Source organism: Brachyistius frenatus, unplaced genomic scaffold, assembly GCF_029030835.1.
Source record: "Brachyistius frenatus isolate BFR_SWC_R1_liver_20210118 unplaced genomic scaffold, ASM2903083v1 Contig_76, whole genome shotgun sequence".
NCBI classification, from domain to species: domain Eukaryota; kingdom Metazoa; phylum Chordata; class Actinopteri; family Embiotocidae; genus Brachyistius; species Brachyistius frenatus.
Genome location: NW_027210675.1, coordinates 401,613 through 418,095, shown reverse-complemented (window position 1 = coordinate 418,095; position 16,483 = coordinate 401,613). Strand labels below are relative to the sequence as shown.

General features: G+C 41.7%; 1 protein-coding gene across 5 annotated transcripts in view; it reads right to left on the bottom strand.

Annotated features, from left to right (window-relative positions):
* The window catches only part of sipa1l1 (signal-induced proliferation-associated 1 like 1), a 76,442-nt gene that overhangs the window by 41,617 nt on the left and 18,342 nt on the right, over positions 1–16,483 (bottom strand). For 4 of the 5 annotated variants that reach the window (XM_069708475.1, XM_069708477.1, XM_069708476.1 and 1 more), the window contains 2 exons: positions 11,217–11,283; positions 1,736–1,815 (listed from right to left, as the gene is read on the bottom strand). The gene's annotated coding sequence lies outside the window, so the exon portion shown is untranslated. The remainder of the gene's footprint in view (positions 1–1,735; positions 1,816–11,216; positions 11,284–16,483) is intronic. The other variant, XM_069708478.1, reaches the window with a different exon arrangement.

Here is a 16,483-nt window from a genome sequence, read left to right as displayed (position 1 = left end):
TCTCTGATATTGCACTGCACAAACACATCAGCGGAGAGTGTTCTCCACCGACCACGACCCCGAAACCAAAATTTTAAAAGAAACGGAGGAAGATCAAACCCCTTGTGTCTTAAAATGCAACAACAGTGGCCTAGTGCTTTTAAATGCTATGCAGTCGTTTGAAAGACAAATATTTTTTCATCTCAGCTCATCCGAGAGTAGATGAGGATATGGCAGGCCAAGACACAGAGGGAAGATAAGGAGAAAAAAAAAAAAATCTAACATTATTCTCTTTGAAAGCTGCCAGGCAGCAGGCAGTCCAAAGTGTCGGAGTTTCCGCTCAGAGCCTTTGAAAGTGAAATTGTAATTGTGTGGAAAGATAAATGTGATTTGCTGTACAGTGAACCCTCGCTATAACGCGGTTCACTTTTCGCGGTCTCGCTACTTCACGGATTTGCATCGTGCATTGTGTTCTGCATTCTGATTGGCTAAACAGTCTCTCCGCTTCTTCTCTACCTGTTTGTCAATAACGTTGCGGTTTAATATGTACACGTACGTAAAACAGCTTGCCAAATTAAAAATAATCGATGGTGGCATGTCGGTTTATAAGAATCTTTTTGCCCAGAAGAAAAAAGAGCGACAACAACTACCGATAACTATGTTCTTCTCTCGAAAAACCACACCTGCACCGCCGGCTTTAGAAGAAAGAACCGCTGCAGAGCGGAGTCAGGATGCAGCGGCTCAGTCAGAAGAGCCGTGAAATACACGTGAGTCACTATTTGTCCTACTGTACTTTGTACTTTGTATTTGTTTTCATAATCATTTTTCATTTCCTCCCGTTCTAATCCAGTGACTCGGGTCGCAGTGGGGCGGTGCCGATCTCAGCAATTTGAAGCCTTCAGTTCGTATTGATGATTAAAATTATTATTTTACAGTACAGTAGTTATTTGTTAAAAAAAACACATTTATACAGTACTTTTATTTGTTAAACAAATGCTTGGGCTTGTAAAAAGGTTTTGTTCTTTGGTTTTAATGTATTATGGAGTATTTCATTGTATAATAATTGTAAAAAAAAATAAAGGTTCCTACTTCACGGATTTCACCTATCGCGGTCTCTATTTGGAACGTAACCCCCGCGATAAACGAGGGTTCACTGTATTATTATTTTTTTCTGCCTCTGCATAGGTTGGCAGTGGGGTGGGGTCTACTCTCTGGCTCACCAAAATGTAAAAGGGGATTTTTGAGTGCTCTGAAGTTGGCTGTTGTCTTTTTGTCTCGAGTGTGAAATTGTTGAAATTGTGTTTTGTGGCACTTCCCTGTCCACAACGACCACAGAACGGCAGTGGGAGGAGATGAGCGTAGAGATTTGAGTGATGAGAGGGGGGGACGGTGTGGGAGTGTGTGTGTGTGTGTGTGTGTGTGTGTGTGTGTGTGCGTGCGTGCGTGCGTGTGTGTGTGTGTGTGTGTGTGTGTGTGTGTGTGTAACAATATTTACAGTAAGTGGCTGTCAATTTATGGATTGGGTTAGAGTTAGGGTTAGGGTCACAGTACTGCAGTCACAGGTATGGTCTTATTTGTCAAGTCATACATGTGGACTTTTTCGATCCCTGTGACCGCTCTGCTTCATACCTCCGTTTCAGCAGCAGCTTCATAACTCCACTGACATTAGTTTCATTGTAACTTGTAATTTATTAAGAGCCTTTTTCTTGTAAACTGGCACATGCACCTGTTTTATATAAAAATGTTAAAACCTTACCTGGACTAGTTAAAAAAAAAAAAAAAAAAAAGGCTCTCCTTTGTCTTTGAGCGTCTCGATCCCTTGAACACAGAAAGCACCTAAAAGAGAAAGACAAAGTTGAATGTTGTTAGGATCAGTAATATTTTATCAGCTGATGAATATCAAGTCTCCCTTTGGGAGACTAAAGGACTGGATTTACTGTTAGCCGGCTAAATAGAGTAAAATCTGAGTCATTGCAGACGACGTGTGCTCAGACAGTATAGAAAGTATAGATGGGAGCGTCCTGTATTTCCTGTGCATTATATTGTTCTTCTATATTGTGCGTCCCATCACAATGAATTGTTTTATGCTGCGTCCATCAATGCAAAAGATAAAACTTTTCAGGGGAAGCTTCTTTGCTGCAAATTAAACTCAGTTGCCATTTTATTGGAAGTATCAAGCAAAAACTAATGCAGTCCGATACGTATAAAAAAAAAACCCCCGGCAAAACAGCCCTATAATTTTTTGATTTTATACACTTTATTAATCCCCGAGGGGAAATTTCTTCACTACAGCAGGGGGGCTCTCAGGGGGGAGATGCTGCAACAGGCTGCCACTAGCGCGGCGCCAGGTAACCTGACCTGAGGTGCATGTTTTTGGATGATGGGAGGAAGCCGGAGAACCCAGAGAGAACCCACGCAAGCACAGGGAGAACATGCAAACTCCGCACAGAAAGGCCCAGGACCGGATTCAAACCCCAAACCTTTTTTTTTTTTTTGCTGTGAGGTGACAGTGCTAACCACTGCACCACCGTGCCGCCCAATAATGCATTATACCTTCATGCAGGTGATCATGATTTTGCCTAAAACCGTTTTAGATTGTTTAGTTTAGTAATTTTGGAGGCTGTAGTTTGTGACGATGTTGAGTTGTATTGTGTTTTTAATATTGATCGGACGAAACAAAGACCCCGAATAGATGTTTAAAAAAACATTCATTGTCTCCATGTACAGAATTGATTTTTTTTGTCAGATATTTTAGAATTAGACATTTTTCTTGTTGGTTTGTTCGCTTTAGAGTGCAAAGTTTTAAGTGCCATGTGTCTGTAAAGATGTGCAACACGCTGTACAAACACTGTACTCTGGATTAACAGCTTTTGACGATGCCTCTTTCTATGGGGGAAGGAAGAGATGACAGTGACAGTGGGGAGGAAAAACAGATGGAGATCTAGAGGAGAGGGACTAAAGATATGTGCCACTCAGTGTTTAAGGATAGCAGTGAACAGAAATGTCACAAATGGCTAAGACCTTCCTACATCCCCTGTGTGCGAGCATGTGTGAGCATCTTTGCATTGTTCCCACAGCTAGACTTTGAGTATACATCCGTCTGAAACCCAGAAAATAAACAACTACGCTCTTTGCCATGATGTTTGAACCAGTCGCGCAGGACAGTATCTGGGTCGTGTGAGCGCTGATGAATCAGATCCATACAGCCAACTGCCCTCGTGACAAGCTGATCTATTATTTATGCAAGCAGAGAGGATTTTAGGGAGGGTGGACGGGGGGGGGGGGGGGGGGGGGGGGGGGGGGGGGGGGGGGGGGGGGTGGAGGGAGGGGGGGGGCTGTAGATAGGTACGAGTGATTTTTCCCTTCAGGCTAATCTGTTATTTATAGGCTAATAACAATGATGTAACTGCTCTCTAATCTTTATGCACATTTGAGATGTCACTTCATACAAAAGAATGCGAGCCTGTCTCAACTTGGAAATAGAGTTATTCAAAATGGAGCCTGCATTGTGCTTCCCAATACTTTTGCAGAAAATCAGCACAGATAGCTCAATATTCATGATGACTGCACTGGTTAAAATGTTTCAGTGGTTAAATGGATAACAAAATGCTCAAATCAGTAATCAGAATCAGAATTCCTTTATTGTCATTGAAAAAAAATGGAAAACTAATCGGGTTCAAGAGGACTTCACAGTCTGCAGTTGTTTTGGCTTTTTCACCCCAGATTTGATGGTTTGTGCAGCGTCAGCAGTTTGTGCTGTTATGATGGCAGAATATTGAGCCTTGTGAATTATTCTGTTTCATGTCATTTCGCTGAAGGAGTGTTATTCAATAACAAGTACATTTGGTTCTGGCTGTCTACCCATCCATGAGACAGGTGACAGCCAAATCTAAGTACAAACAGACAGTTGAATTTAAATTCCTTTCCAAATGGTTCATTATGATAAAGGTCACCATTATGAAAATTTGAACAGTTGCTTCTCCATTTTTTTCCTTTTAATGTTACTGCACACACACACACACACACACACACACACACACACACACACACACACACACACACACACACACACACACACACACACACACACACACACACACACACACACACACACGAAACATCTCATGAATAATAAGGCCCACGTGTTTTAGATGTTGATTTAAAAAAGTCTGTCGTGTTAATTGGCAACATGTGTGTTGTTTTTACTTTGAAATTCGCTGAACTACTCAGAACATCTGTTTGAGTTTTATGTTATCTGTCAAGCCATGGTACCCATGGTACTCTTGCTATATACTCATTTCCTGTGTTTAATCTGACTGCAATACAGATAACTAAAACCAGCTATCAGTGGTTAAGAGTACCACTACAGATATTTAATAAATGTGATATGTAATGTGTAATTAGCCAAGAGTCTCCGCATTGCACACCTGACAAGCAGCTGTTTCTCCCCGTTACCGACTCTTCAGCACTTCCAGACATTTACTGAAAAATGTATGCTGTCACACCTTGTTCACTCAGGTGTCTACAGTGCAGGGGACAATAAATAAGTAAACAGTGGAGAACACATGCATGCTCTCAGGCACACACACACACACAGGCTGAATGAAGGTCCTATCTGAGAGGTTCCAATCCATTTACCATAGCCCTCCGGTGCCTAAAAAATAAGCAACTGAAACTAACCGAGCTGCAGGCGTCATGTCTGAAGGACACTGTTCAGGCTCCTCAGATTCAGAGGGATTTGGCAGTAGCTGCACGGTGTGTGTGTCTGTGTGTGTCTGTGCGTGTCCGTCTGTGTGTGCGTGTCCGTCTGTGTGTGTGTGTGTGTGTGTGTGTGTGTGTGTGTGTGTGTGTGTGTGTGTGTGTGTGTGTGTGTGTGTGTGTGTGTGTGTGTGTGTGTGTGTGTGTGTGTGTGTGTGTGTGTGTGTGTGTGTGTGTGTGTGTGTGATGGGCTGTGCTGCCACTTAGCATTGGGATTGAAGCAATACTGGCAAAAGAAGATTTTTTTTTTTTTTTAAAAGTGGGATTTTAATAAAGATGCGTGTTCATCAAGCACATTGTGCAGTTGTTAAAACTAGTACATCTAAAAAAAAAATATCAAGTTTATCACATTCATCCGGTAATTACTCTTTTCCAAAGTATGTAAAAGTATGTAAAAGTAATCAGTCAGACAGAGGTATATCATTACTTTAAGAAAGCATCTGGGAAAACGATTAAGAGGTTTTGTGCATCAATGTTCAACTGTTCAGTTAGGAACTGATTTGCATTTAAGAATTTATTTTTGTACTCCTACTTGTCTCGGCTGTCTGGGGGCTGTTCTGACCTCAGCAGTGAGGCAGCATTGTTAAAAAATACAACCATTAATCAGGTGAAACTTGGCTTTATGGGAGCACTCCTACCCATTTTTGTGTTCATGTCTTCGTCCATTCAATTACATTCCTAAGTTCAATGAAAAAGTCATACACATCCTCGGCAAATGGCTCAGTCTGCAGTGTTCAAACAGCCGGCGAGTGCGCCTGGTCTTCTGCAAGAACCACCTCTGCACCGCCACCGAGAGCCCTCTAATCTGTGCCAATCAGATGACGCTAAACAATCATTTGTTGTTGAATCGGGTACCAGAACACGCCCCCTCCTCATCTCAACAGCCACTGCAGACCCCAAGCAAAATGCTGGCAATGTAGCAAAAGCAGGCACAGCAGTGAGGGTGACAGAAATAGCAGAGTGGTGAATAATAGAGAAAACGAACTGTGGTGTAATTAACATGGTGGCTGGGGGCTGATGTACTGTAGAGAGATAAAGAAAGGGAGTGAAGTGAGGGCGTTGAGAAAGAGGATGAAGAAAGAGATACGCAGGGAGCAGATGAGAAAGTAAATGAATTTAAAAAGCGGGGAGTTTTAGAAAGGGACATTTTGGAAGAAAGGAAAATAGAAAAACCAAACGGAAGTGAGAGAAACGGAGTAAAGGAGTAAACCAAACCACAGCCCTATCATCAAAACTAAAAAGCAAAAAACAAAACTAAAAAATCTTGTAATTGGCAAGAAAACTGCTACTCTAATTATACGACTTGATACAGTGACAATCCCACAGTATGGCAACAAATATATGAGAACAAATCTACAATCCATATTTAAAAAAGAAAATCTTGATGCTTTCCACTGATGTATCACAAAATACTGGTATACAATAATTCAGAAATGGGGTGGAGAGGAAGAGACAGAAACAGAACTGTAGATGATAATTACATGTTTCCCAGCAGTAAGTACATCTCAACATGGTCTCACTTGCTCGGTTGTAATTCTGTAATGTCAGGCTCCCTTTTAACTGGCAACACAATGCGCGTTTTGAATCAAATGAGAAAAGTCCTGAGAGCAAATCCATTGCCTCACAGAACAGGTGAATTCTTTAGCCAGCGAGAGAGAGCCATGATTTACAGCCATCAGAATTGAACTGCAGACTTCCAAAATGGCGCAGCTCTGCGTGGGCTGGAACAGCACTGCAGTAAGAGAGGAGTGAGTAGGACTGAGAACGAAGGCAGCTCACTCCTCAGTACTTGTTATGCGTGGTATCTACAGTACACAAGAAGAAAGAGGAGGCTAGACAGCCCGACAGAGGGACAGCAGGTGAGAAATTACAGGCATGAAAGATGGCAAATAAGGAGCGCAAATATGGATAAAGAAAACAAAGATTACATCTGCAGCGTCCTACCTGAGCTAAATCCACCTGATCCACATGAAATCTGTTCAATTTTAAAGCATTTTAACCCCATGCGCACAAAAAGGGCATTTCTCTGCACCCAAATTTGAGCTTTTACCAAACAGTCGTCAAGATGGATAAATCTTGAAATGCTGACTTGGTGTGTGTGTGTGTGTGTGTGTGTGTGTGTGTGTGTGTGTGTGTGTGTGTGTGTGTGTGTGTGTGTGTGTGTGTGTGTGTGCGCGCCCCCCCCCTCAGCCACCAACACACTGGGGTGTCTCCCCTGCAGGTGCTGGGGACTGATTTCGACATTTTTTCCCCCATCGTTCGGATGTTTTAGGTGAGGAGAGGCTCGTGTTTTGGAAATTAGACAGCTTAATTAGGTTTTTATTTTTTCCGTCTTGTGTGTGTTAATTTACTGGAGATAAAAGAAACGTGTTTAACAGAGCATAGATGTCTAATCACTACACAATACCATCTACTTTGCACAATGGCCACAAACCAACTACACATGTCACAAGACACGAGAGTAAATGGAAGAATTTTATCGGAAGAGCGAACTGGAAAAAGAGACGGGCCTTCATTTAATGAGCCGTTTAGCCCTTATGTAAAAAAAAAAAAAAAAAAAAGTGGGAAAAGTAACAGTTCAGCACGGGTGGCTATAATGTGCACTGAATACATCGTAAGGAAACCCTGCTCCTTTCTGTTGCTTTCACACCCTGAGCTGTGCCAGCTTGAGCTTTTGCCAAGGAAGCTGTGTCACATTCCAACAGGAAAAACATCTCAGCCACTTCCTGCTTCCCCGGAGGAAGTGACAGGTCGGACGGGGAATCTGCGAGCCAGCCAAAGTCAAGACTCAAGTCTGGGTGAGAGTGATTTTTTTTTTTTTTTTTTTTAAAAAGAAAGAAAACCACTTACAACCTGGTTCTGCAATACCACAATAAACAGCCGATTGTTTGCTGAAGTGTCGGGTTACGTTAACACTACTCTGCTGTTTTTGTAACACGTACTCGGTTTACATTACGACGAGCACGCTTTGATTCAAGGTTTAACTTTTTATTGATTTGAAACAAATCGTTTTTCTTTTAATACCGTGTATTTTTATACCCACAGCGTCTGGCTTTGTGACGTCTGCTATAAAGATGCTATGTGAATACAGCCTCACAACAGGCTTATCTTGTAAAAACACAAACTCTTAACAGAAGTGCACAATGGAAGCAAAAAGGGGAAGTTTCATTGCTTGTTTTTAAGACACTACTGCGCCCTACACCAGATCATCCGTGCAACCTCCCGAAACAAGCAACCCTGTCATTTCTTTTATTAGTCATATTTTTCAACAGCAATAATGAGCTAGTTTGACCTGGAAAAGCCTGAAAAGAAGGAACAGAGTTTCCTTTTTAAAGCTGCACCACAGTTATTATCTATGATATGATAAAGGTGGTCGTGGAGTAAGATCTGATTCAACAGGATACCACCATTTGCAGAAATCGACATTGGCGAGCATTGACCCATGGTTACGCCGAGGCCATTGTGAAAACCTACATGCTGCTAATAGACCTCGTGGCAGGAAAGGATAAATTGCAGCATTTGTACCGGGGATGCTGCTGACAGGTAGGCAGAGGATTTTTGCCCAATTACAGGGGGGGAAAGGGATGAAGCAGGAAAGGCGGGACCACTAGAATAGACCTAATGAGGACGTGGTATGATTGCTGAGGGACTCATTTGTGCCCACAGCAGGCGGGTTCGATTGGTACAGAATGGCCAGAATGAAGTGGCGGCGAGAGCGACAGAGATAGACAGGGGGAGATAATCGAAGTGAGAAGATTTTTTTTCCTCACTCAAATGTGAGAGTATGTGGGAGGAGATGAGATGCTGAGACTGAAAGTGGGAAAGAGGATGCATGCAGAAAGTAAGTGCGTAGAATCAGTCCATCAAGTCAACTATCCTCTCACTCTCTCTTTTCTTTCCATTCACCCGTCCATCCCTCCTCGCATCTCACCCAGAGAGACGCAGCTGGCAGAGGAAGCGCCGGTGGAGACATCCACTATGATATGAGCCTTCATTTCAGTGTCAATGCATGCAAACACATGTAGGTCGGTAAAACAAGCACTGAAACTCTGTCAAGGCTGCGCGGCGTTTTCTAAGAGCAGAACAAAACCTGGAAAATGAGGGCAAATATATGACAGGAAAGGAGTGCTCTGTTCAGTCTATTTCCATTCAGGCATCAGTTTATGGGCCAATGGGGACTCAGCAGTCCATTGTACCAGACTGGAATCAGACTGCTAATGTACATCATTTAGATTCAGGTTAAAATCATAAATTCTTACATAACCAGTGTTGCATGTTGGTGAAATAAATTGTTCAGATAATCCCACAGCACAATGAAAGCAGCTGTGTGGAACAATATGTGATTTTATTTTAACAGTCTTTCTTGATATCGAAAGTCAAACTCATCGCTTTTCCCTCCTGTGAGAAATATTGCTATTATTGGTACTTCAGTCACTTTTGACTCGGTGCCATGTGAACAGACACACACTGCTCAGTGCCGTTTCCTCTTACAGGAGACTGACAAAGATTTCTATTTCTGTGACAATTTACCCCCAATCCCACATGTAACTGCTGTTACAGCACGTAAAATACTACCAATAACATTTTTGATAGACAGTCTTACTGAGCACATGTTAACCTGAAGCTCCAGGGCAAAATGTTTTCTATTTTTATAGCTTGAAGGCATCAAGGTTAAAAAATAGAATGCCTTTCAATAGCTTGAAGCTGGTCCAAGGTATTTAATCAGGCCGAATACTAGCTATCATTTTTAAATAAGTAAACTCTATTGCCACCTAAGACCATAAGTAAACAGAAACAACACTAATAAATACAATAATTGCATTTGTTAAACGATAGACAGACATTTTCTCAAATTCATAGCACAATGTTCTTTGGACTTAGTGATTCCAGTGTTCATTATTATGAGACATCTGATGGCTAGATCCCTCACAGTTATTACATAATTAGCTGATGGCAATTATTTGACCTAATCATAGTAATTTAGCAGAATAGTTTCTGCTCATCTGTATAAAAAAAAAGCTGGATGGTTTTATTACTATTTCCACATCGAGTTTGGCTGACGTTCTTTTAATGATGTAATTTCTTTGCGCCCGCTTCTTCTTCTACTGCGGTTTAATGGCACGAGTGAAGAAGCGCCACCGATGGTTTATCTCAAGGTGCTTAACTTCTGATATTCGACTGCATTTCAACGACAATCTATTGACATTAACATGGCTGTAGTTGCAAAACCAAACACCACAGCCAATAAATGGCTCTTCTTCTTCATAAAGTGGATGTGTATTATAAACACTGTGATTAGGCTTATACTATAATAGTGGCATAAAATAAACAGAAAACGACAATTGAAAGTGTTAATCGCAATTATTTGTATGTGAATTAAAATGTCATAATTGTAACAGCCCTACTAACAGCTCTATTGCCCAAGGGTGTCACTTTGGGAGCCTGGTAGCATTTAATCAACAATTATTTTTTACACAAACTTTGTTTTATCTCTCCCCATCATTTATAATATGCATATATTCATATTTATAATAATATATATCTCTATGATCATCTGCGTTTCCCTCGTGTGTTTTTCTTTCAATCTCCACACCATTTCTCATTCCCCTCTCCCTCTCCCTCTCCCTCTCCCTCCCCCTCCCCCTCACCCACTCCCCCTCACCCCCTCCCCCTCATGCTTGTGTGAATATAGTAGTGTGTGTGTGTGTGTGTGTGTGTGTGTGTGTGTGTGTGTGTGTGTGTGTGTGTGTGTGTGTGTGTGTGTGTGTGTGGGTGTGTGTGGTGTGGGGAGGGGAGGGGAGGAGAGCAGCATTGCTGGCTGGAGGAGGAGGTGAGAGAGAAAGAAAGAGAAGTGAGAGAGGCAAAGAAATACACAGAAAGAGAAGCAAAGCGTTTACTGGAACAAAACATGCCGTTTCAGACTCATAGAAAAGAGCCGCCTACTCACCAGTTTTTATCTCAAAGCAGATTACTCCTCATGTTTTACAATTTGTATTATTCACCAAGTTTTAAATATTTCATTATTATTATTGATACTGTAGGACAACTAGAACATTTGTCTTTGGCATTTTCACGACACAACTGAACTACATTGGAGATGCTAGACTTACCATCTGTCCAATGTCTATACAGTTTAACGCACATATTTCAAGTCGGTGGCTTTAACTTTTTAGTGCTGGTACAGAGAGATTCTTTTGACAATGAACAACAGGAATGCTCGTTTGTTTCCTTTAATCTATCGTTTGAACCTATAATCAACCCTTTTTTCCCACTAAAAAGTGGCAACAAGTTCCCCAATTAATACTGGTTCCTCTATTAGAGCTCTATAACGCAAGTTCACTCACTTCAAGACATTCAGACATCATTTTTGGAGAGAAAAAAACACAACAGAAGAACATTGACCTTGAAAACATACCAACATCTGAGATAAATTTAACTCAGACTAAAAACAAAGCCAGCTGAGAAAGTTGGATACTCACTGATGATCCCAGTATCTCATCAAGGCCAGAGCGTTGCAGATGACAGCCGGACAGCTTTCTGGTAGAGCTGAAATAAAAGAAGATGCATTTTTAAATACAGAATGATATACAGAACACGGTGAAGTGAGACAAATTAAAATAATAACAAAACAATAACTGTAAAAGTTCTGCGTACCATTAAAACCCAATCCACTAATTATCAAACTTAATGATCACTGTGTTTTGAACCAAGCTAATATCCAGATTTAATTTTTCACCATATGAGTCACAGGTACTACACATGCCTGAACCTGACCGACATCAATTAAAAGTCAGAAAACTTGTTTTATTTTCAGTGGTACTTCCTCCGCTAGGAAATAGATTTGTTTGATAACTTTAAATAAAAAGCAAAAACCCACAGAGCAACAACCTGATGAGAAAAAAGGGATGCTGCGACAACAGTCATAACCTTACCCATCTTTTCGTTTTTGTAATAGCGGAAGAAGATATCCAACAATGCATAAACTCAGTTAGATCCAATTAACTTTACTAAGCAATTTGTAATAAAGCAACAAATATAAAAGTCACGTCAAAATTCCTCTGCTTGTTAAAAGCAGCTCTCAAAGCCTCTGGGGAAAAATAGCATTGCTAATTTTAATGGAGTATCTCAAAATGGTTGTGGTTCAGTTCAAGGACCATTAGAGACACACTAACAAGACTCTAAAAATCATAATGCTTGTAATGAAGCACGAGCCTTAATTGACAGTCTAACTAAGGGCATCGACAAGAGTGGTTACAAAAGAGCTCTACGTATGTGATGCTGCTGGCCAGCTTTGATGGATGGACACCAAAGAGGAGGCTGGGAATTAAAATCCCAGAACATGCCTCAAACTAAAAAAGAAAAATGTACAGTTGGTGACAAAGGTTAACAAGAGTGCACTGTCCACTATAATCACAGCTCAAAGCAGTCATCTGGCAGCTGTTTTTAAACACACACACACACACACACACACACACACATATTTCATTTCCTCTCCATGGAGGCTGTCTGGATTTCCTGGAGAACTGCAGCAGCAGCAGCCGCCAACTCTGCACACTGCAGAAACGCTTGTTATAAGTTCCATCTGTGTGGTCCTGTGAATTAATTGGATTTTATTTTATTTGCGATTAGTCCTTAACTACCAACTTTAACATTCTGCTTCTCACCAGATATCCCTAATTCAGTTAGCCATAACTCGAGGCACCTGATCTGACAAAGGCAATCTGTACGCGCCCGGACTTCATGTGATTGAAAGCTTTATTGAAAGAGGGCTGCCTAAAGTAAACTCAAATATACAGTAAAATGTGGTAATGAGTGCAAGATATCAGCGAAACACTGACGTCTTTCATCAACCCGAAGGAGGAGCTGAAATTCAAGATGCCAAGTATCTTATTGTCTTCATTGTCTCGTGAATGAGATTAAATCACGCGAGTTTCGCATTTCATTCCAAAGACACAAAAAGGGATCTACCGGCTCGCCTCCACTGTCACCACCACCCATTCTCAGTCTTGCCAAACACCAGCTAAAAAAAATCAGCAAATTGTTTTACAGCAGTGGAGACTCATGTAAAAATACTGTACTTTCGATCACTTATTGTCAGGTGGTAAAGATGTGTCAGAGGTACCAACACGTCTCATCAAATCCGGTACTGAAGGATGAGAATGTGTCCTCGGCCATTAATAAATAATACCTGCCCTTTACTGTGTCATATAGCACCTCTGCCATTTTTCCCTGAAGTTTGGTGCTTCATTTTATTCTGTACCAATTTCTTCGTAGGCATGGACAGGTGCTGAAAATGTATTAATATTTTATCGCATGAAGAAGAAATGTCCTGGACGGAGCTAAAGTTTGAGCGATGGAAAAAAAATGTAAACTCCACACTCATTGTTATATTGCGACCTTTAGCTCCAAACTCAGTCGCATTTAGTCTCCTAACCCATTTGTATCCTCCGAGTCTTAACTAGTCATCTTCATTGCCGTCTCTTTATACGCCAGGCTATTAGAGCAGACTACTGACCCGGACCTTGAACCTCTTCTGTCTGCTGACATTCAGCCTAATGAGGCTTGCTAATGGTCCTCTGTCAGTCTGAGGAAAACCTTCTCCTCTATGCAAACTGGAACGCATGTACACAGTCGCTCAGTACACAGTCACTCGCTCTACCACTATGTTCAGTTGCTTAGTTGATAAAAGGACAAGCATAAACAAAGCATGACTCAACTCTACACCAAACCTCTGTCTGTCACACCGTCCACTCGTCTCTTCTTGCACGACAGACGTCAAGGATCTGTGGATTTAGGCTACTATGACCTGCTTTAGCCCTGTTGTGTAGAACTTACCTTTTAGGACCACTGCCCACATATGGTCAGGGCAGTGTGAGGAGGAAACTCAAGGAGCCACAGAAATAAAATTTTTTTAAAAAAATTAAAAACTCCTTCCCACCAATAACAATTAGCAAAACAGCTTCTTTCCTGCTGTTGTTTTCTGGTTCAGAAAATGACCAGTAGCAATTCACATAATTGGAAAACTCACAAAGGAAATGAGCGTAGAGTCTTAAATGAAACATGCAGTAATGATGTGAACAACCTTTTGTTCTACACCCCCAGTTATCCACTCGTAGCGACTGCTGCTACAATGCCTATCTTCGATTGGTAAGCAAGGCCACATGTACACAGGAACTTGTCCATTAGTCATGCTCTGTCAATATTACTAGTTAATGATTGTGAGCCCTCGTTAAAACACATTTTAAAAAAGTATGGCCCAAGCCTGCGGGTCTCACATGACACAGGAGAGTTAAATATAACAAAAGAGTCCAGTTTTGACCACTTTGTTTCAGGAGATCAGAAGAAAATTCAAATGGTTGTCATTTATTCCCAAGAATACAAAAGACATGAGAACTACAAAAGCAACTCCATTAAGTTTATCTGGGGAAGTACGGGGAGCTGTAACTATAACCAATGTTGTAAGAAGAGTGAAGGCTGGTCAAAAAAAGAATCACGAGGATGCAGACAAAACATGTTCTAAAGGCTGCTGAGGGCTACGAGAGGGAATGGGAGGGAGACGCAAGTTTTGGAGAGCAGAGAAACCCAACTGGACCTAGTTCATGTCTTAGCAAAGCTACAAGCCGCTACAGATACTTTAACCCCTGGTGCTAAGCAGAGAGCATCGTCCTGGGCTTTAAATTATAATGTAGCAAACAAAAACATCACTATCAAATGCAGTCTGGCCCCTCAGCTTTACCTCACCTTGGATTTAGAGATGTCTGCTTAGGCAAGTCACAACATTGATGTCAAATTCAATCTGCAAAACCTTCCATAAATGTAAAGTTAATAAGGCCAACTGTTGATTTCCATAAGAGAAGGCATTCTTTATGTCGATAGGATGTTCCTTCCATTAGCTTTTGACTATAAAACAAAAACGAATATGACCAAAAAAAAATGCCCATCATCAAGAAGATGTGTACTTTGGCGAGATTTTTAAGGAGACAGCTTCACAGTACAAATCATGCTGTGGTACACCGGAGTCAGACAGAACCTTAGCTCAAGTTGCAGGTCGTAAAACAGACAACATCCAGATGTCTGGCAGGACGAACGAGAACGAAGAAGAGGATTTAAGTAGCTCTCTTCCCAGTCAGCTACTGATGCTCATGGCTCCTCCTAGTTGAGAACCAAATCCTGTGAAGGATGAAGTAATGCCAACAAGTGCAATGTCGTGGCTCATCCGTGTGTTTTTAATAGTTTTGGACAGCATTGGAGGTGCATGTAATGGCTTCATAAGCTGTGTCGGGCTTTGGCTACACGGGGAATTATAAGGGTTTCACCTTGGAAGTCTACGAGTTGATTAATCTATCAAAGAGGTGAGTGCCACATCATGCTGAGACTGGACGGGGTGCCCTGCACCAGCCTCCAAGCACATCCCAACGTCAAGTCGTGCAGCCCATATTTAATCAGAAACACCAAGAGGTTTCAGCCTACGATGGTAGCCAGGCTGACCTCAGGTGCATCATAATTTTACGACACCAGCTTCTTCAAAAGACTGTGAAGGACTCGGAAGACACTAACACAAAATGACACGAGAGACTGGAAATAACCGTCCTCACAGTGACACACTTGTTCCTGTTCTGGTCTAATCATGCAGACAAAAGGGAATTAATGATCCTCACTGCTGCCTTTTGTATTCTTTCCCAAATAATTCAATTGACGTGAATTAGGCTTGACCAAAATATGCTTGCAAAAAATTGCTCCTGTAACCGGTTTCTTACAGCTATTAAGACACAAATTCGAGTGTTGCCAAATGTGCCATTAGGTCCTCGCTTCCTGTCTACTTGAGAAGAAAGCATTTAACCTGGAAGAACAATTAGCACCTTTTAAGTACTTCTTATGTAACCCACTCTACCTTTGCCTGAGCTCTAATCCTCAGCTGGCAATGCTTTACAAATGCCAAGACTGTGAAAAGAAAAACTGCGCCACACTGATGTAAAATCAACACCTTTTTTTTTTTTCCTTTTTTTTATGACCCATAAAAATAACAACCTCGCACCACACAGTAGGTGAGTTCCCCATGCTACAGGAGTGAGGCGGGCTGCGGTACAAAGAAGGAAAGAGGAAGCATATTGTTTAAATCCCTGAGAAGGTGTATGGGGAGGATCAGAATACTTGCAGAAACTCATAGTGGATCAAATTCTCACTGGATTTTCTTCCAAAGACATTTCAAAGCCACCGCAGGCCAGCATAAGCAGCTTTGTTCCTTTGCCACCTATCCTCACTTTCTGCCCGTTCTAAACCTATCTTCATTGTTTTGGCCGCAGCTCTCCATCAAATCTCAGCTGCCTGCTCTTCGCATTCCTCAGTCTTGGGGACATAAGCCTCAGTTTTCCTCTCCCACACTCTGCAGCCCTTTTGGAAAACAGGGACACGGGCTGGAGGAGTGACTGTATCAAATCTATTTGTTGGTTAAACCTTCTTCAGAGTGGAGCCTGGATTAGGCCTACTTTTAGCTGCTGCTGCTATTCAGCAAACCTGGCGCGCGTGTTTGCTTACACTGCCGTCCAGTGAGCATTCACCGGCCAAGCTATTTGTGAAGCTCCTCATCTGCCAGGAGGAGGTTACCCAATGGCCACAAAAGCTTCTGACTTACTATCATCATGGTAATAAGTCTTCAGAAGTGCATGCTTGGAACCGATGACATGCGAGTGTGTGATTTTCCGCAAGTTTTCAAACCAAGAGCCTTTTTTTGTTGGTTTTTTTTGTT